We start from the raw sequence: 21,146 nt of genomic DNA, 5'->3' as shown, positions 1-21,146 counted from the left end.
GCATTGTAGACATTGTAGACAGCATCGCTTTCCTCACCATCTTAAATAAGCATGCCCCATTCAATAAATTGAGAACCAGGAACAGATATAACACTTGGTTCTCTCCAAACCTGACTGCTCTTAAACAACACAAAAACATCCTATGGCGTTCTGCATTAGCATCGAACAGCCCCCGTGATATGCAGCTTTTCAGGGAAGCTAGAAACCAATATACACAGGCAGTTAAAAAAGCCAAAGCTAGCTTTTTCAAGCAGAAATTTGCTTCCTGCAACACAAACTCAAAAAAGTTCTGAGACACTGTAAACTCCATGGAGAATAAGAGCACCTCCTCCCAGCTGCCCACTGCATTGAGGAGAGGAAACCTCCAACGTTTTCATATCCTACATTACCTTTGTCTGTACATTATACCTTGAAGCTATTTTATTGCCCCCAGAAACCTCCTTTTACGCTCTGTTCCGGACGTTCTAGACGACCAACTCTCATAGCTTTTAGCCGTACTCATCCTACTCTTCCTCTGTTCCTCTGGTGATGTAGAGGTGAATCCAGGCCCTGCAGTGCCTAGCTCCAATCCTATTCTCCAGACGCTCTCTTTTGATGATTTCTGTAACCGTAATAGCCTAGGTTTCATGCATGTCAACATTAGAACGTTGCAATCTACTGCACAGATAGCCTGCAGAGTTCTGTCCTACTATCTAGGTCTGTACCCAAACAATTTGAACTTCTACTTTTAGAAATCCACCTCTCTAGAAACAAGTCTCTCACCGTTGCCACCTGCTATAGACCACCCTCTGCCTCCCCGCTGTGCTCTGGACAAAATATGTGAACTGATTTCCCCCCATGTATCTTTAGAGCTCGTGCTGCCTGGCGATCTAAACTGGAACATGCTTAACACCCCAGCCATCCTACAATCTAAGCTTGATGCCTTCAATCTCACACAAATGATCAATGAACCTACCAGGTACCACCCCAAAGCCATAAACACCCTCTTGATATCATCTAAATCTAAACACCTACTGTTTTCAACCAAGATCTCAGCGATTACTGCCTCATTGCCTGCATCCGTAATGGGTCAGCGGTCAAACGACCTCCACTCATCACTGTCAAACGCTCCCTGAAACACTTCCATGAGCAGGCCTTTCTTATCGATCTGGCCGGGGTATCCTGGAAGGATATTGATCTCATCCCGTCAGTAGAGAATGCCTGGTTATTTTTTTAAATGCCTTCCTCACCATCTTAAATTAGCATTCCCCATTCAAGAAATTTAGAACCAGGAACAGATATAGCCCTTGGTTCTCTCCAGACCTGACTGCTCTTAACCAACACAAAAACATCCTATGGCGTTCTGCATTAGCATCGAACAGCCCCCACGATATGCAGCTTTTCAGGGAAGCTAGAAACCTATATACACAGGCAGTTAGAAAAGCCAAAGCTAAATTTTTCAAGCAGAAATTTGCTTCCTGCAACACAAACTCAAAAAAGTTCTGAGACACTGTAAAGTCCAAGGAGAATAAGAGCACCTCCTCCCAACTGCCTATTGCACTGAGGAGAGGAAACACTGTCATCACTGATAAATCCACTATAATTGAGAATTTTAACAAGCATTTTTCTAAGGCTGGCTATGCTTTCCACCTAGCTACCCCTACCCGGTCAACAGCACTGCACCACCCACAGCAACTTGCCCAAGCCTTCCCCATTTCTCCTTCTCCCAAATCCAGTCAGCTTATGTTCTGAAAGAGCTGCAAAATCTGGACCCCTACAAATCAGCCGGGCTAAGCAATCTGGACCCTTTCTTTTTAAAATTATCTGCCGAAATTGTTGCAACCCCTATTAATAGCCAGTTCAACCTCTCTTTCGTGTCATCTGAGATTCCCAAAGATTGGAAAGCAGCTGCGGTCATCCACCTCTTCAAAGGGGGGGTGACACTCTAGACCCAAACTGCTACAGACCTATATCTATCCTACCCTGCCTTCCAAAGGTCTTCGAAAGCCAATTCAACAAACAGATTACCGACCATTTCGAATCCCACCATACCTTCTGCGCTATGCAATCTGGTTTCAGAGCGGTTCATGGGTGCACCTCAGCCACGCTCAAGGTCCTAAACGATATCTTAAAACAGCCATCGATAAGAAACAATACTGTGCAGCCCTATTCATTGACCTGGCCAAGGCTTTCGACTCTGTCAATCACCACATCCTCATCGGCAGACTCAATAGCCTTGGTTTCTGAAATGATTGCCTCGCCTGGTTCACCAACTACTTCTCTGATAGAGTTCAGTGTGTCAAATTGGAGGGCCTGTTGTCCGGGCCTCTGGCAGTCTCTATGGGGGTGCCACAGAGTTCCATTCTTGGACCGACTCTCTTCTCTGTATACATCAATGATGTCGCTCTAGCTGCTGGTGAGTCTCTGATCCACCTCTATGCAGACGACACCATTCTATATACTTCTGGCCGTTCTTTGGACACTGTGTTAACAACCCTCCAGACGAGCTTCAATGCCATACAACTCTCCTTCCGTGGCCTCCAATTGCTCTTAAATACAAGTCAAACTAAATGCATGCTCTTCAACCGATCGCTGCCCGCACCTGCCCTCCCGTCCTACATCACTACTCTGGACGGTTCTGACTTAGAATATGTGGACAGCTACAAATATCTAGGTGTCTGGTTAGACTGTAAACTCTCCTTCCAGACTCACATCAAACATCTCCAATCCAAAGTTAAATCTAGAATCGGCTTCCTATTTCGCAATAAAGCATCCTTCTCTCATGCCAACCATACCCTTGTAAAACTGACCATCCTACCGATTCTCGACTTCGGCGATGTCATTTACAAAAATAGCTTCCAATACCCTACTCAATAAATTGGATGCAGTCTATCACAGTGCCATCCGTTTTGTCACCAAAGCCTCATATACTACCAAGTCTCCCCCATATACTACTCTAGTCTCCCCCAAAACCAATTCTTCATTTGGCCGCCTCTCCTTCCAGTTCTCTGCTGACAACGACTGGAACGAACTACAAAAATCTCTGAAACTGGAAACACTTATCTCCCTCACTAGCTTTAAGCACCATTTGTCAGAACAGCTCAAAGATTACTGCACCTGTACATAGCCCATCTATAATTTAGCACAAACAACTAACTCTCCCCTTACTGAATTTATTTATTTTGCTCCTTTGCACCCCATTATTTCTATCTCTACTTTGCACATTCTTCCACTGCAAATCTACCATTCCAGTGTTTTACTTGCTATATTGTATTTACTTCGCCACCATGGCCTTTTTTTGTCTTTACCTCCCTTATCTCACCTCATTTGCTCACATGGTATATAGACTTATTAATCTACTGTATTATTGACTGTATGTTTGTTTAACTCCATGTGTAACTGTCTTGTTGTATGTGTCGAACTGCTTTGCTTTATCTTGGCCAGGTCGCAATTGTAAATGAGAACTTGTTCTCAACTTGCCTACCTGGTTAAATGAAGGTAAAATTATAAATAAAAAGCCAATTAACACACACCTGGGCCCACTAATTGTCTTGGTGTCTCCCTCTGAAAAGGTATGCCAGGAGATTTGCTCAGGGTGGATTGTGAGCAGACACAGGGACCTGTGAGGATGTCGGATCTTTCTACCGCATGGAAAGCTTCTTCATCTGAGATACCTTGGCTCTATATTAAGGAGGCAGGCTATAGATAGAGGGAAGTGTTACCCCTGTAAATATTGTGTGTAGACAGAGGGAGCCATTTGTTTTTTTGTGGTCCCTTTTTGGCCATGGCCTTTTGGTCATCTCCTTAGTTTATGTTTATTATTTCTACACAGTTGTTCCAGCGTTGAAAGCTAGCTTGTACTGCAATTATTTGGTTGGGTGAAATAACCTATTTTGTGACAATAGAAAACTAACCACAATCACTGCCTCCGGTCTCCCGCCTGTGCAAGTGTCTTTTGGACTAGCTGATCCGCCACAACTGGTGGAGAATGAAGGCACCTTGAGGCAAGACCACAATCAATCCCCTTTTCGGTGGCTGTGATTCTTTTTATCTTTTGGAAGCCCAATTCACCCGCTGACAGGCATGAGCGAAGAGTTACTAAGTCAGCTAACGGCCTGCGCCATCACCCAACAGGAGACCCTAGACATCCTCAGGTCCGAACTAGCAGACAGACCATCTCCCAGGGATTGTTGGATGCCCAATTCAGCGTGCTTATTCCATGACGATGATGTGGAGACCTATCTTCTGGCCTTCGAACGATTGACTCAGTATGAGAGATGGCCTCAGGACCACTGGGAAGGATTCCTTGCCCTCCTGCTCACATGTGTATAAGCACAGGTGATGTACTTTGACATTGAGGAAGGGGCTGGGGGTGTGAATGCGGAGATTTAGTACCGCTATCAGCTGAATCCCGGAGACTGGGCACAAAAGTTTCATGACTGGAAGTGCACCGAAGAGGAATCCCTGAGGGTCCAGCTCTACCAAATTATCAGTCTGATAAAGGAATACCAAACGCTACCAAACAGACCGAGTCAGCTTCCATACCCCTGCCGGGAAGACCACCCTGATCCTCGGTGTTGTTCCTCAAATGTGCTACTACGGAGGGAAAGCAACCTGTTTGAGCTTATGTAGCGGAAAGCGCAGTGAGGGAGTGGCCCCGATAGATCAGGGTGACCGAACAACCCTAATCTCCAAGCACTGGCGCACCTAGAGCCCACCCAGAGGTGCACACCGCATGGGAAGGGACGGGATGAAGCTAAGGAGGTGGGGCAGGGCAAACAGGATTCCTCGTTAGACCAGGGGGAGATGAGACTCCCCTGATGACTGACTGCGAAACTTGTTCCAGGAAACCATAGAGGAGGACACCTTGAGGGGGTTAGAGAGTGACCCAGTGGGAGCCGGATCTAACCAGACCCCCGTCCTGAGTTAAGTCAACGAGCTCCAGAGGGAGCAGTTACGCTAGGTGTTTCAGGAGTCATCGAGAGAGTGCACCCAGAGGGGATTTGGCACGGTCATGTGACTCTGACCAGGAGCGCACCCTCCCCCGCCCCAACATGCACAACTTCACCCTGTTGGATGGGTCAATTCGGGAACAGCCAAACACTGGGATCCTGACTTTCGGCAGGCTATGCGGAAAGTGAAGAGGATAGATGGGAGGAGTGTCAGCTCGGAAGGTGGCCAAACTTAGAGGGTTAGAACAGGAACTGTTATTGGTGCCCAGTTAATACAGAGATGTTGTGTTACACATGGCCCCTACATATGTACTAGGGGGTCACCTCGCCAGGGAGAAGACCACCAAACGGTTGCTGGGGCATTTCTATTGGCTGAGGATTCCTCAAGATTTTGCTAAGTATTGCAAATCTTTTGACCCCTGACAATGTACTGCTCCCAAGCGAATATACAGTAACCCTCTTATCCCTTTCCCAATTATAGAAACCCTGTTTCAGTGGATAGCCATGAACCTGGTGGGACCCCATGAACCTACGAGGACATTAGTTCATCTTGGTTGTGGTGGATTATATGACGACATTCCCTGAGGCTATTCCCTGAGGTCGATGGCAACAAAAGCCATAGCGAAAGATCTGTATCTCATGTCATCCCGAGTGGGACTCCCGACTATCATTCATGACCGACCATGGCACACCGTTCATGTCCAGAATGATGAAGGACCTGTGTCAGTTATACATGATCAAACAAATGAGAACCCATGTTTACAACCACAAGATGGACGGGCTGTGTGAATGGCTGAATAAAACCATCAAAAGCATGCTATGCAGGGTGGTGGACCGGAAGAATTGGGATATGATGTTGCCCCACCTCATATTCACACTTTGGGAGGTCCCCCAGGCGTTCACTGGCTTCTCGCCTTTGGAGCTGCTCCATGGGTGGCCATATCGCATCATCCTTGACTTGACCAAGGATGCCTGGGAGAACCAACCCTGCCTGCACCGTTCCCTCATCGAACACATCACATTCGTGAAGGATTGAATGGCAGCTATATGGCCCATGGTGAGGGAACATGGCCAAGGCGCAGGAAACCAAGCCTGGTCGTACAATAGAATGGCCCAGCCATGACAGTTCCGCCCAGGAGAGAAGGTACTCCTCCTCATCCCCACACCAGATCACAGGCTCCTGGCTCAGTGGCAGGGCCCATATGTGGTGAAAGAGCATGTCTCCCCAGTCAACTATAGGGTGAGTCAGCCAGGACGAATGCGCCCTCAGTAGATATACTTCATCAACCTGTTGAAAGCGTATGTGGAACGAGAGGCACAGGTGCTAATGAGGCAGATGAAGAAGATCGCCCACCAAAAAAGGTGCCTTTTTTCACCTCTTACGGCTGTTGGACAACCTTGAAAAACCTCTATACCTGGCCTAGAGCATGTTCTCTGCCAAGATAAGCCAATATTATGAGTTCCCAAGTAAGCTAAACTGGTTGGCCTGAAAGGAAACTTATGCCTAGCCTGGAGCGCAATATTTAGACATTGTGTTATGCATGTTGATATAATCCATCTCAATCATAACAGTCTTATCTGAAAGAACTTATAGTCTTGTGTTCTTTGATGTGAGGTTGTGGTCATAGAGTGTTATGTTCTTCAAAGGCCCATTATATATATTTTATTTTACCAGGCAAGTCAGTTAAGAACAAATTCTTATCTTCAATGACAGCATAGGAACAGTGGGTTAACTGCCTGTTCAGGGGTAGAATGACAGATTAGTACCTTGTCAGCTCAGGGGTTTGAACATGCAACCTTCCGGTTACTAGTCCAATGCTCTAACCACTAGGCTACACTGACACCCCATATGCTAGGAACATGGTAAATGAAGACAGTGTTGAAGTTAATTCCTTTATTCATTTAGAATTTTCTTTAATTTTAACAGGTTTTGGGTTTACTGGGAACTAATGAATGATATCTGTGTATCTTGGAACAGAACATGCTGTTGGCATGACAATACAGTTACACCAGGTTGTCCAGGCCAGAACACGCTCTAGGCCAGGTATTGAATTTGCGTCACACATCAGATCCTCCATCTACTGTATATCAGCAAGTTAAACATAATTACTTTCTGCTATTTTCTGCTGAAATACAAGACAACATGGCAGCACATATAACTCTATACACACTAGGGATTAATGCCAGAAACCGGGATACTGAGATTTCCTAACCAAGCTCCCTCTCGTTTCCTGTGAAAATAGAACTTTACCAAAAAATGGCTGATACACTGTTTCTGCAAAAGTAATTGAGGAAATAGGCATTCGCAAAATTTATCCATAAGATGTTCCACTGACAGTCGAGAGAGCACGTGATTGCCATGTTGATAAGCAGTCTCTCAGTCACATGAAAGGTCCAATGAATAACATTTTCTGATAATACAAAACCAAGGAGGCTCATGGTTCTCACCCCCTTCCATTAACATACACAGTAATTATAACAACTTCTAGGGGACGTCCTCCAACCTATTAGAGCTTTTGCAGTCATGAACTGACATGTTGTCCACCCAATCAAAGAATCAGAGAATCATTCTTGTACTGAAAGTATAAGCTACAGCTATCTAGCACTGCAGTACATAAAATGTGGTGAGTGGTTGAGTCAAAGAGAGAGAAACACAGTGGTTGAACAGTTTTGAACAAATAGAAGCTCGAGAAAGAGAGAGATAGCTATATTTAGTTGTACTTTTACTTGTATTTCTCGTATCTATGTTGGCTATGAAAGTTATTTTTGCTTGTTCACAGACAGCTGATATGTTCTGCACTGAAGTCCACAAACGAAGGGCAAAAGGTGAACTCATAGATAGTTGCAAGAAGGAATACAACGTTTAAAGTGATCATGCTGTTTTCCTTTCTTTTTTAAGGGGTGGATCAGCTTCAGTATGGCATATAGATTGTGGCTTCTATCAATGTAATTGTCTGCATCATTTCAAATCCCCCATAGATTTTTTAAAATAAATATATACAATGTATATTTATTTTCCAATATAAATATATATATTGTTTTTTAATATATGTTCCTTTATTTTTTCCCTACCCTACCACCCCTTCCTGAATTGGAGTGAACTAATGAACGACAACACTAAATACTTATACTTCCAGCTTATGCATACACTAACTATATCAACAGCATTGGAAGATGGCAGGGTAGCCTAGTGGTTAGAGTGTTGGACTAGTAACCTGAAGTTTGGAAGTTCAAATCCCTGAGCTGACAATCTGTTGTTCTACCCCTGAACAGGCAGTTAACCCACTGTTCTTAGGCCATCATTGAATGTGGATTACACTATTCTCTACTCGAGTAGCAGCAGTTTGGCTTTTGAAAAAGCTCACAACTTTTAACATCATTCAACACATCATTCAACACGATCCGTACGATCTGAAGCTTGTTCATAATTCCTCTAAAACAAATGCCTAGTATTTTCCAAAGCTAAACACTCTGAAACCAAGTCATTACTACCTCGGATGGACATTCCATGGAACAAGAAATAACATTAAATTATTTGGGAGATCAGGTGGATGAGAAGTTGAGCTTCACACCCCATGTAGAGAACCTTGTTGGTAAAAGCAAGCTGCGTATTGGGCTTCACTACGGGCACAATTTCGTTTTTCCTTTGCCACCATAAAATAGAGGATTCATTGTACTTTTCCATCAGTGTTGGACTATAGTAATACTATTTAAGGTCAAGCCTCAATAAATACACTGAAGGCTCTTGACTGTATCATGTGATGTCTACATTGCTGTCGGGTGGACATAGCTAGCAACACACAGGCTATAACACTGGTACATTCTTATATAGAAAGCCATTTTAGAAAAACTGTAATTTTATCTGTTCTCTATTAGCCCGAAATGAAAACACTTACAAGCTCAGATACCAATCTTGTTTTAAGCTAACAGTCCTGAACAAATGTACAGAGCTTGGAACAAAGTATTTTCACTAATCAGTCCCCTTGTATTGGAATTCCCTCCAAGCCAACCTAAAACTCCAGGGTCTGGTGTCCCTAGAGAAGTTCAAGTTGTTGAGACATTTAGTTGTTTCTAGTTGTTATCGATGTCACTAGTCGGCATTGCCTTATTGATGCAAGGATATTGTTTTACCTGAAGCATTTTGATACCATAGTGAGCCTGTCTTTTGACGTATTGCATTCAGTTTTTTTCTGGCTTATGTTGTGTACATGTACATTACTGACGTGCAGCTTTTTATATTGATATATCTTCGTCTGGTTCATGTCATGTGGCTGTTTGTCTGAAACTGATGGGTTGAGCCTACCAGACGAGCTAAATTACTTCTATGCTCGCTTCGAGGCAAGCAACACTGAAGCATGCATGACAGCATGTTCCGGACGACTGTGATTACGCTCTCTCGTAGCCGATGTGAGTAAGACCTTGAAACAGGTGGATTACCAGGACGTGTACTCCGAGCGTGTGCTGACCAGCTGGCAAGTGTCTTCACTGACATTTTCAACCTGTCCATGACCGAGTCTTTAATACCAACATGTTTCAAGCAGACAGCCATAACTGTGCCCAAGAACACCAAGGTAACCTGACTAAATGACTACCGACCCGTAGCACTCACATCTGTAGCCATGAAGTGCTTTGAAAAGGCTGGTCATGTCTCACATCAACACCATTATCCCAAAGACGCTAGACCCACACCAATTTGCATACTGCCTCAACAGATCCACAGATGATGCAATCTCTATTGCACTCCACACTGCCCTTTCCCATCTGGACAAAAGGAACACCTACGTGAGAATGCTATTCATTGACTACAGCTCAGCAGCGTTCAACACCATAGTACCCTCAAAGCTCATCCCTAAGCTAACGTCCCTGGGACTAAACACCTCCCTATGAAACTGGATCAAGGACTTCCCGACAGGCCGCCCCCAGGTGGTAAGGGTAGGTAACAACACATCTGCCACGTTGAAACTCATCACGGGGGCCCCTTGGGGATGAGTGCTATGTTCTCTCCTGTACTCCCTGTTCACGCATGATTGCATGTCCAAGCACGACTCCAACACCATTATTAAATTTGCCGATGACACAACAGTGGTAGGCCTGATCACCGACAACGATGAGACAGCCTATAGGGAGGAGGTCACAGACCTGGCAGTATGGTGCCAGGATAACAACATCTACCTCAACGTGATCAAGACAAAGGAGATGATTGTGGACTTCAGGAAAAGGAGGGCCGAGCACCCACATTCTCGTCGACAGGGCTTTAGTGGAGCAGGTTGAGAGCTTCAAGTTCCTTGGTGTCCACATCACCAACAAACTATGGTCCAAACACAACAAGACAGTCGTGAAGAGGGCACAACATTGCCTATTCCCCTTCAAGATAATGAAAAGATTTGGCATAGGTCCTCAGATCCTCAAAAAGTTCTACAGCTGCACCATCGAGAACATCCTGATTGGTTGCAGCAGCGCCTGGTATGGCAACTGCGATTGGTTGCATCACTGCCTGGTATGGCAACTGCTCGGCCTATGACCACAAGTTGCTACAGGGGGTAGTGCGTACACTGGGGCCAAGCTTCCTGCCATCCAGGACATCTATACTAGGCGGTGTCAGAGGAAGGCTCTAAAGATTTCCAAAGATTCCAGCCACCCTAGATGCTTTTTTATTGTTGCTCCTTTATTATTTGTTAGTTATCTATTATTCATATTTATTTTTTTTGTCATTTTTTTTACATACACTTATTTTTCTTCAAACGACATTGTTGGTTAAGGGCTCGTAAGTAAGCATTTCACTGTAAGGTCTACCTACAACTGTTGTTTTTAGCCTATGTAACAAATACAATATGATTTGATGCTGCTGTCTTGTTCCAGGTCTCTCTAATATGAGATTTTTATTTTAACGAGACTAACCTGGTTAAATAAAGTTTCAATAAAATAAATTAAAGGTGTAATGATTGGATTCACAAATGTGTTATGAATGGATTATGGATACAGCCTTAATATAAAGTGCTACCACCATTTATAAATTCAAGTCTATCCAAGCTCCAGGTCAGAAATTCAGTTGAAATAACTAGGAAACCATAATATTGACAGAAGTTTTGCCTGGATGGAGGTCATAAGCTTCAGGCTGTGCATGATTGCGGTTATCGCCATGGGAGTAATGTCATTTTGCTTGTTAATCGGCTGTGAGAGGTGTGGATGGGTGGGGCAGGTACAGCATCTGCAGAAAGAGTATAAAACAGGGCTGCAGAGGGCAGAGAGACGCCACACTACTATTGACGTCCAGAAGACATCATCCAGATAAACAGCCATCAATCAGACAGCATCGTCCAACTGTAAGAGGTATGTTTGTTTTCACTGAGAATCTTCTTTGCAAAGGTGTATAGGAGTGGGCAGGAGTATACAAGTGGACTGGTAGGAATGGATGGAGAGGTGTAGGTGGACATGTGTGTGTGTGTATGTGTGTGTGTGTGTGTATGTGTGTGTGTGTGTGTGTGTGTGTTAACAAGTTGTGCTCTATGTGCTTTAGTAAAGGATGAAGATCCAGAGTATGTTACTGCTGTTCGCTCTAGTGGGTGTCCTGTTAGCAAGCTCCCTCAATGAAGATAACTCTGAGGATGGTATGTGTTGTCTGTAAATGTGTACTACTTTACTGCCCGGGTTTCATCTGATACAATCTAGTTAAATGAAAAATCTTTCTTCCTCAGCTCTCCTGCAGGAGGATGATGAAAAAAATGGAAAGGCTGCCTTTTTGGCAAAGTTGGCTACTCTGAAGACCAGCCCCTCTGAAGATGAAGCAGCATGTGAGCTAGCTATCTATCTATCTGTCTGTCTGTCTGTCTGTCTGTCTGTCTGTCTGTCTGTCTATCTATCTATCTATCTATCTATCTATCTATCTATCTATCTATCTATCTATCTATCTATCTATCTATCTATCTATCTATCTATCTATCTATCTATCTATCTATCTATCTATCTATCTATCTATCTATCTATCTATCTATCTATCTATCTATCTATCTATCTATCTATCTATCTATCTATCTATCTATCTATCTATCTATCTATCTATCTATCTATCTGTCTATCTGTCTGTCTGTCTGTCTGTCTGTCTGAGCAACAGTAAATTGTCAACGGGAGGTTAACAGAGGGTGGTAGGAAATGCGGAGGGAGTAACATGGCTAACTCGATCTCTACAGTTAATTAGCATCATGTTTCGTAGAGGGAAAATATTTTTTAAATGGTAGTTAAATACTGGTCTTACAACAGTAAGTTTAAAAGGTAGTCACTTATAATTGTGATATGTTTTGAAAATGTTGGAGTCATTTTCAAATATTTAGCTTTTAAAAAAGGTATTTTGCATAAAGATGATTTAAAACTGTATTCGACAGTTTGGGGCGCGCTTTGGAACGTAGCCAAGGAACTTGTTGGGTGAGAAGCGACCAGCATGGGGATGCCAAGGATCCTTTTCAGTCTCCATATGGAATCAGCTATCACCTCTGAAGTCATCACTAACATTACCTCAGTGAATCATTCCAACAACCATCAATCAATGATTGTCAAAAAACAACAACAGTAATACAGTTAATTGGTACTTTGGTTCTGAGAAGAACTCATCAACATTCTGAAGAATATATGTTTTATCCATGAACATGTACTTTATGTCCTGACACATGATAGTTGATTGGTCAAGTTAGTGGATAAATAATTGTATGGTTGACTTGTCATATTGTGATCCTCCAATAAACTATCAAACATAAGACATGTTTAGTCATTTTTTTATTAATCTTACACGTTTAGCAGTGTTTCAATTACATCATACATGTTTCGTAATATTGTTTTATTTCGTGTTTCTATTCAGTATGAACAACGTGAACTTGACCATAATACAGATGCAGTGCATGCAGAGCAAATTACATCAGATTGTGCAGTAATAGTAGTACACATATCCACAAACACACACTAGACGTACCGTCTTGAGAGTGAGCTTGATAACAGCAGTAACATATCCTGGATCTTCTAATAAGCTACATTCCGGAATTCAAAATGGGGAAAAAAACCTTTGTCACTTATCTACACACATTACCCCAACAATGACAACGTGAAAACATGTTTATAATTATTTTTGCTAATTTATTGAAAATGAAATAGAGAAATATCTGATTTACATAAGAATTCACAACAAATGTTGGAATCCCAGTTGGCAGTGATTACAGAGTCTTTCTGGATAGGTCTCTAAGAACTTGCACACCTGGATTGTACAATATATGCCAATTATATTATTTTCTTAATTCTTCAAGCTCTGTCAAATTGGTTGTTGATCATTGCTAGACAACCATTTTCTAGTCTCGCTATAGATTTTCAAGCAGATTTAAGTCAAAACTGTATCTCGGCCACTCAGGAATATTCACTGTCTTCTTGGTAAGCAACTCCAGTGTAGATTTGGCCTGGTGTTTCCCCATGCCTTTTTTTCTATCCATGTACCAATAGGTGCCCTTCTTTGCGAGGCATTGGAAAACCTCCCTGGTCTCTGTGGTTGAATCTGTGTTTGAAATTCAGAGGTAGTCATGTAAGAATGAGATGAGGTAGTCATGTAAGAATCTATTATTACAAACAGAGTGAGTCCATGCAACTTATTACGTGACTTAATAAGGACATTTTCACTCCTGAACTGATTTAGGCTTGTCATAACAAAGGTGTTGAATACTTATTGACTCAAGACATTTCAGTTGTTCATTTTCAAATTAATTTGTGAATAAAAAAAATGTAAAAACATTTCCACTTGGATATTATGGGGAATTGTGTGTAGGCCAGTGACTAATCTCAATTTAATCCATTTTAATTTCTGGCTGTAACACAATAACATTTGAAAAATTCGAGGGGTGTGAACAATTTCTGAAGGCACTGTAAATATTTTGTTCTAGAGTTCGTGAAGCAGTTGATAACACTGTCCACTGCTGATGCTGAAAGTTCGGATATTCTGAATATTGATTTGCTATTTTCCATAGGAGTGAGAGTTGAGGTCTTGTTTGAAAATCCTCGAGACAGTTCCCTGACAGAGTCTATAAGGACATTTTTAATAGTGGTGGATATAAAATTACGGTCTTGAGTTAGAATCCCATTAACTTTTAATTTGGGATGGTTTTTGGACTTTTCAGCTTCTCTCCTTGTTTGTTTGTTGAGGTTTCCCCAAATCAAAAATCGGACAACATTTTGAATAACAAAATGAGGTCTACCAAACAAAAACCTGATAGAAAAATAATTTATTAGAATGCTGTAAGTACAGAAAAAGTTTGCTCACTGGGAAATCAATATCCAACAAGTCAATGACAACTGTGTTGAATTTGAACTTTGTGACAGCACCTACAGACACCATTTCCTGGGTGGAAATTGGTAAAAACCTCTTGGTGCTAGGGGGCAGTATTTTCATTTTTGGAAAAAAAACGTTCCCGTTTTAAACGGGATATTTTGTCAGGAAAAGATGCTAGAATATGCATATAATTGACAGCTTTCGATAGAAAACACTCTAACGTTTCCAAAACTGTAAAGATATTGAGAAAAATCCAATCCGGAGGTGCCCCAGGTTTTGAAAGCGCTGCGTTCCAATGTCTCCCTATTTGGCTGTGAATGTACCATCAACGAGCCTACGCTTTCTACGTATTCCCCAAGGTGTCTACAGCATTGTAGACATTGTAGACAGCATCGCTTTCCTCACCATCTTAAATAAGCATGCCCCATTCAATAAATTGAGAACCAGGAACAGATATAACACTTGGTTCTCTCCAAACCTGACTGCTCTTAAACAACACAAAAACATCCTATGGCGTTCTGCATTAGCATCGAACAGCCCCCGTGATATGCAGCTTTTCAGGGAAGCTAGAAACCAATATACACAGGCAGTTAAAAAAGCCAAAGCTAGCTTTTTCAAGCAGAAATTTGCTTCCTGCAACACAAACTCAAAAAAGTTCTGAGACACTGTAAACTCCATGGAGAATAAGAGCACCTCCTCCCAGCTGCCCACTGCATTGAGGAGAGGAAACCTCCAACGTTTTCATATCCTACATTACCTTTGTCTGTACATTATACCTTGAAGCTATTTTATTGCCCCCAGAAACCTCCTTTTACGCTCTGTTCCGGACGTTCTAGACGACCAACTCTCATAGCTTTTAGCCGTACTCTTATCTTCCTCTTCCTCTATTCCTCTGGTGATGTAGAGGTGAATCCAGGCCCTGCAGTGCCTAGCTCCAATCCTATTCTCCAGACGCTCTCTTTTGATGATTTCTGTAACCGTAATAGCCTAGGTTTCATGCATGTCAACATTAGAACGTTGCAATCTACTGCACAGATAGCCTGCAGAGTTCTGTCCTACTATCTAGGTCTGTACCCAAACAATTTGAACTTCTACTTTTAGAAATCCACCTCTCTAGAAACAAGTCTCTCACCGTTGCCACCTGCTATAGACCACCCTCTGCCTCCCCGCTGTGCTCTGGACAAAATATGTGAACCGATTTCCCCCCATGTATCTTTAGAGCTCGTGCTGTACTTCCGGCGCCGACAGAGATGGCCGCCTCGCTTCGCGTTCCTAGGAAACTATGCAGTTTTTTGTTTTTTTACGTGTTATTTCTTACACTAGTACCCCAGGTCATCTTAGGTTTCTTTACATACAGCCGACAAGAACTACTGAATATAAGATCAGCGTCAACTCACCATCAGTACGACCAAGAATATGTTTTTCGCGACGCGGATCCTGTGTTCTGCCTTACAACCAGTGTAACCGAGTGGATCACATGCAGCGACCAAAAAAAAAACGACTCAGAAAAAGAGGGAAACGAAGCGGTCTTCTGGTCAGACTCCGGAGACGGGCACATCGTGCACCACTCCCTAGCATTCTTCTTGCCAATGTCCAGTCTCTTGACAACAAGGTTGATGAAATCCGAGCAAGGGTAGCATTCCAGAGGGACATCAGAGACTGTAACGTTCTCTGCTTCACGGAAACATGGCTAACTGGAGAGACGCAATCCGAAGCGATGCAGCCAGCGGGTTTCTCCACGCATCGCGCCGACAGAAACAAACATCTTTCTGGTAAGAAGAGGGGCGGGGGCGTATGTCTTATGGCCAACATGACATGGTGTGATGAAAGAAACATACAGGAACTCAAATCCTTCTGTTCACCTGATTTAGAATTCCTCACAATCAAATGTAGACCATTATCTACCAAGAGAATTCTCTTCGATTATAATCACAGCCGTATATATCCCCCAAGCAGACACATCGATGGCTCTGAACGAACTTTATTTAACTCTCTGCAAACTGGAAACGATTTATCCGGAGGCTGCATTCATTGTAGCTGGGGATTTTAACAAGGCTAATCTGAAAACAAGACTCCCTAAATTTTATCAGCATATCGATTGCGCAACCAGGGGTGGAAAGACCCTGGATCATTGTTACTCTAACTTCCGCGACGCATATAAGGCCCTGCCCCGCCCCCCTTTCGGAAAAGCGGACCACGACTCTGCCTACAGAGTGATCCCTGCCTACAGACAGAAACTAAAACAAGAAGCTCCCACGCTGAGGTCTGTCCAACGCTGGTCCGACCAAGCTGACTCCACACTCCAAGACTGCTTCCATCACGTGGACTGGGAGATGTTTCGTATTGCGTCAGACAACAACATTGACGAATACGCTGATACGGTGTGCGAGTTCATTAGAACGTGCGTTGAGGATGTCGTTCCCATAGCAACGATTAAAACATTCCCTAACCAGAAACCGTGGATTGATGGCAGCATTCGTGTGAAACTGAAGGCACGAACCACTGCTTTTAATCAGGGCAAGGTGTCTGGTAACATGGCTGAATACAAACAGTGCAGCTATTCCCTCCGCAAGGCTATCAAACAAGCTAAGCGCCAGTACAGAGACAAAGTAGAATCTCAATTCAACGGCTCAGACACAAGAGGTATGTGGCAGGGTCTACAGTCAATCACGGACTACAGGAAGAAACCCAGCCCAGTCACGGACCAGGATGTCTTGCTCCCAGGCAGACTAAATAACTTTTTGCCCGCTTTGAGGACAATACAGTGCCACTGACACGGCCTGCAACGGAAACATGCGGTCTCTCCTTCACTGCAGCCGAAGTGAGTAAGACATTTAAACGTGTTAACCCTCGCAAGGCTGCAGGCCCAGACGGCATCCCCAGCCGCGCCCTCAGAGCATGCGCAGACCAGCTGGCCGGTGTGTTTACGGACATATTCAATCAATCCCTATACCAGTCTGCTGTTCCCACATGCTTCAAGAGGGCCACCATTGTTCCTGTTCCCAAGAAAGCTAAGGTAACTGAGCTAAACGACTACCGCCCCGTAGCACTCACATCCGTCATCATGAAGTGCTTTGAGAGACTAGTCAAGGACCATATCATCTCCACCCTACCTGACACCCTTGACCCACTCCAATTTGCTTACCGCCCAAATAGGTCCACAGACGATGCAATCTCAACCACACTGCACACTGCCCTAACCCATCTGGACAAGAGGAATACCTATGTGAGAATGCTGTTCATCGACTACAGCTCGGCATTCAACACCATAGTACCCTCCAAGCTCGTCATCAAGCTCGAGACCCTGGGTCTCGACCCCGCCCTGTGCAACTGGGTACTGGACTTCCTGACGGGCCGCCCCCAGGTGGTGAGGGTAGGCAACAACATCTCCTCCCCGCTGATCCTCAACACTGGGGCCCCACAAGGGTGCGTTCTGAGCCCTCTCCTGTACTCCCTGTTCACCCACGACTGCGTGGCCATGCACGCCTCCAACTCAATCATCATGTTTGCGGACGACACAACAGTGGTAGGCTTGATTACCAACAACGACGAGACGGCCTACAGGGAGGAGGTGAGGGCCCTCGGAGTGTGGTGTCAGGAAAATAACCTCACACTCAACGTCAACAAAACTAAGGAGATGATTGTGGACTTCAGGAAACAGCAGAGGGAACACCCCCCCATCCACATCGATGGAACAGTAGTGGAGAGGGTAGCAAGTTTTAAGTTCCTCGGCATACACATCACAGACAAACTGAATTGGTCCACTCACACAGACAGCATCGTGAGGAAGGCGCAGCAGCGCCTCTTCAACCTCAGGAGGCTGAAGAAATTTGGCTTGTCACCAAAAGCACTCACAAACTTCTACAGATGCACAATCGAGAGCATCCTGGCGGGCTGTATCACCGCCTGGTATGGCAACTGCACCGCCCTCAACCGTAAGGCTCTCCAGAGGGTAGTGAGGTCTGCACAACGCATCACCGGGGGCAAACTACCTGCCCTCCAGGACACCTACACCACCCGATGCTACAGGAAGGCCATAAAGATCATCAAGGACATCAACCACCCGAGCCACTGCCTGTTCACCCCGCTGCCATCCAGAAGGCGAGGTCAGTACAGGTGCATCAAAGCTGGGACCGAGAGACTGAAAAACAGCTTCTATCTCAAGGCCATCAGACTGTTAAACAGCCACCACTAACATTGAGTGGCTACTGCCAACACACTGTCAATGACACTGACTCTACTCCAGCCACTTTAATCATGGGAATCGATGGGAAATGATGTAAATATATCACTAGCCACTTTAAACAATGCTACCTTATATAATGTTACTTACCCTACATTGTTCATCTCATATGCATACGTTGATACTGTACTCTATATCATCGACTGCATCCTTATGTAATACATGTATCACTAGCCACTTTAACTATGCCACTTGGTTTACATACTTATCTCATATGTATATACTGTACTCGATATCATCTACTGTATCTTGCCTATGCTGCTCTGTACCATCACTCATTCATATATCCTTATGTACATATTCTTTATCCCCTTACACTGTGTATGACAGTAGTTTTTTTTGGAATTGTTAGTTAGATTACTTGCTCGTTATTACTGCATTGTCGGAACTAGAAGCACAAGCATTTCGCTACACTCGCATTAACATCTGCTAACCGTGTGTATGTGACAAATAAAATTTGATTTGATTTGATTTGATTTGCCTGGCGATCTAAACTGGAACATGCTTAACACCCCAGCCATCCTACAATCTAAGCTTGATGCCCTCAATCTCACACAAATTATCAATGAACCTACCAGGTACCACCCCTAACCAACTTGCCCTCTAAATACACCTATGCTGTTTTCAACCAAGATCTCAGCGATTACTGCCCCATTGCCTGCATCCGTAATGGGTCAGCGGTCAAACGACCTCCACTCATCACTGTCAAACGCTCCCTGAAACACTTCAGTGAGCAGGCCTTTCTTATCGATCTGGCCGGGTTATCCTGGAAGGATATTGATCTCATCCCGTCAGTAGAGAATGCCTGGTTATTTAAATGCCTTCCTCACCATCTTAAATTAGCATTCCCCATTCAAGAAATTTTGAACCAGGAACAGATATAGCCCTTGGTTCTCTCTAGACCTGACTACTCTTAACCAACACACAAACATCCTATGGCATTCTGCATTAGCATCGAACAGCCCCCGTGATATGCAGCTTTTCAGGGAAGCTAGAAAACAATATACACAGGCAGTTAGAAAAGCCAAAGCTAGCTTTTTCAAGCAGAAATTTGCTTCCTGCAACACAAACTCAAAAAGTTCTGAGACACTGTAAAGTCCATGTAGAATAGGAGCACCTCCTCCCAGCTGCCCACTGCACTGAGGAGAGGAAACACTGTCACCACCGATAAATCCAATATAATTGAGAATTTTAATAAGCATTTTTCTACGGCTGGCTATGCTTTCCACCTGGCTACCCCTACCCAGGTCAACAGCACTGCACCCCCCACAGCAACTTGCCCAAGCCTTCCCCATTTCTCCTTCTCCCAAATCCAGTCAGCTGATGTTCTGAAAGAGCTGCAAAATCTGGGCCCCTACAAATCAGCCGGACTAAACAATCTGGACCCTTTTTTTCTAAAATGATCTGCCGAAATTGTTGCAACCCCTATTAATAGCCTGTTCAACCTCTCTTTCGAGTCATCTGAGATTCCCAAAGATTGGAAAGCTGCTGCGGTCATCCCCCTCCTCAAAGGGGGGAGGGACACTCTAGATACAAACTGCTACAGACCTTTAATCTATCCTACCCTGCCTTTCTAAGGTCTTTGAAAGCCAATTCAACAAACAGATTACCGACCATTTCGAATCCCACCATACCTTCTGCGCTATGCAATCTGGTTTCAGAGCTGGTCATGGGTGCACCTCAGCCACGCTCAAGGTCCTAAACAATATCTTAAAACCGCAATCGATAAGAAACAATCCTGTGCAGCCGTATTCATTGACCTGGCCAAGGCTTTCGACTCTGTCAATCACCACATCCTCATCGGCAGACTCAATAGCCTTGGTTTCTCAAATGATTGCCTCGCCTGGTTCACCAACTACTTCTCTGATAGAGTTCAGTGTGTCAAATCGAAGGGCCTGTTGTCCGGGCCTCTGGCAGTCTCTATGGGGGTGCCACAGAGTTCCATTCTTGGACCGACTCTCTTCTCTGTATACATCAATGATGTCGCTCTAGCTGCTGGTGAGTCTCTGATCCACCTCTATGCAGACGACACCATTCTGTATACGTCTGGCCCTTCTTTGGACACTGTGTTAACAACCCTCCAGACGAGCTTCAATGCCATACAACTCTCCTTCCGTGGCCTCCAATTACACTTAAATACAAGTAAAACTAAATGCATGCTCTTCAACCGATCGCTGCCCACACCTGCCCTCCCGTCCAACATCACTACTCTGGACTGTTCTGACTTAGAATATGTGGACAGCTACAAATATCTAGGTGTCTCGTTAGACTGTAAACTCTCATTCCAGACTCACATCAAACATCTATAATCCAAAGTTAAATCTAGAATTGGCTTCCTATTTCTCAACAAAGCATCCTTCTCTCATGCTGCCAAACATACCCTTGTAAAACTGACCATCCTGCCGATTCTCGACTTCGGCGATGTCATTTACAAAAATAGCTTCCAATACCCTACTCAATAAATTGGATGCAGTCTATCACAGTGCCATCCATTTTGTCACCAAAGCCCCATATACTACCAACCACTGCGACCTGTACGTTCTCGATGGCTGGCCATTATTTATTTACCTCCTTTGCACCCCATTATTTCTATCTCTACTTTGCACATTCTTCCACTGGAAATCGACCATTCCAGTGTTTTACTTGCTATATTGTATTTACTTCGACCACCATG

General features: G+C 44.0%; 2 long non-coding RNA genes across 2 annotated transcripts in view; one reads left to right on the top strand and one right to left on the bottom strand.

The window, feature by feature from the left end:
* The window catches only part of LOC112222972, a 266,640-nt gene that overhangs the window by 213,708 nt on the left and 31,786 nt on the right, over nucleotides 1–21,146 (bottom strand). The window lies entirely within an intron of this gene.
* On the top strand, nucleotides 11,136–12,679 carry LOC121840100. The gene is made up of 4 exons (XR_006079410.1): nucleotides 11,136–11,261; nucleotides 11,449–11,539; nucleotides 11,627–11,722; nucleotides 12,311–12,679. It is a non-coding gene; the product is annotated as an uncharacterized LOC121840100 (long non-coding RNA).

The sequence above is a fragment of the Oncorhynchus tshawytscha genome, linkage group LG02 (assembly GCF_018296145.1).
Source record: "Oncorhynchus tshawytscha isolate Ot180627B linkage group LG02, Otsh_v2.0, whole genome shotgun sequence".
Classification (NCBI taxonomy): Eukaryota; Metazoa; Chordata; class Actinopteri; order Salmoniformes; family Salmonidae; genus Oncorhynchus; species Oncorhynchus tshawytscha.
The sequence above is the reverse complement of the archived record's forward strand: the minus strand, read 5'-3'. Positions and strand labels throughout refer to the sequence as shown.